This window comes from Nanorana parkeri, unplaced genomic scaffold (assembly GCF_000935625.1).
Source record: "Nanorana parkeri isolate BGI_ZX_2015 unplaced genomic scaffold, ASM93562v1 scaffold3247, whole genome shotgun sequence".
NCBI lineage: Eukaryota > Metazoa > Chordata > Amphibia > Anura > Dicroglossidae > Nanorana > Nanorana parkeri.
Window position 1 is genome coordinate 21,936 of NW_017309515.1, and position 259 is coordinate 22,194.

A 259-nucleotide genomic window follows, 5' to 3' on the forward strand; every position below is an offset into this window, starting at 1 on the left:
TCACTGTAATACCAGCTCTGGGCCAGATTCAGGTGTAGTAGCTGTGATCTGATTGGTTACTCCGGGCACATCTCCGATTCCCGTCTCGGGTGTACAAAGCCACGATGGTGATTACTGATCCTAAGAGCCCCCCGAGATCATCTTCACGGGCCCCGGGGCCACACTGTGGGCGACGTTTGGGTGTCATGTTGATGCTCTTCCGCTGTCCACATCAATGTCATGTCTTCTAATTCTCCCATTTCCTGTCCTCTCCCCCCCC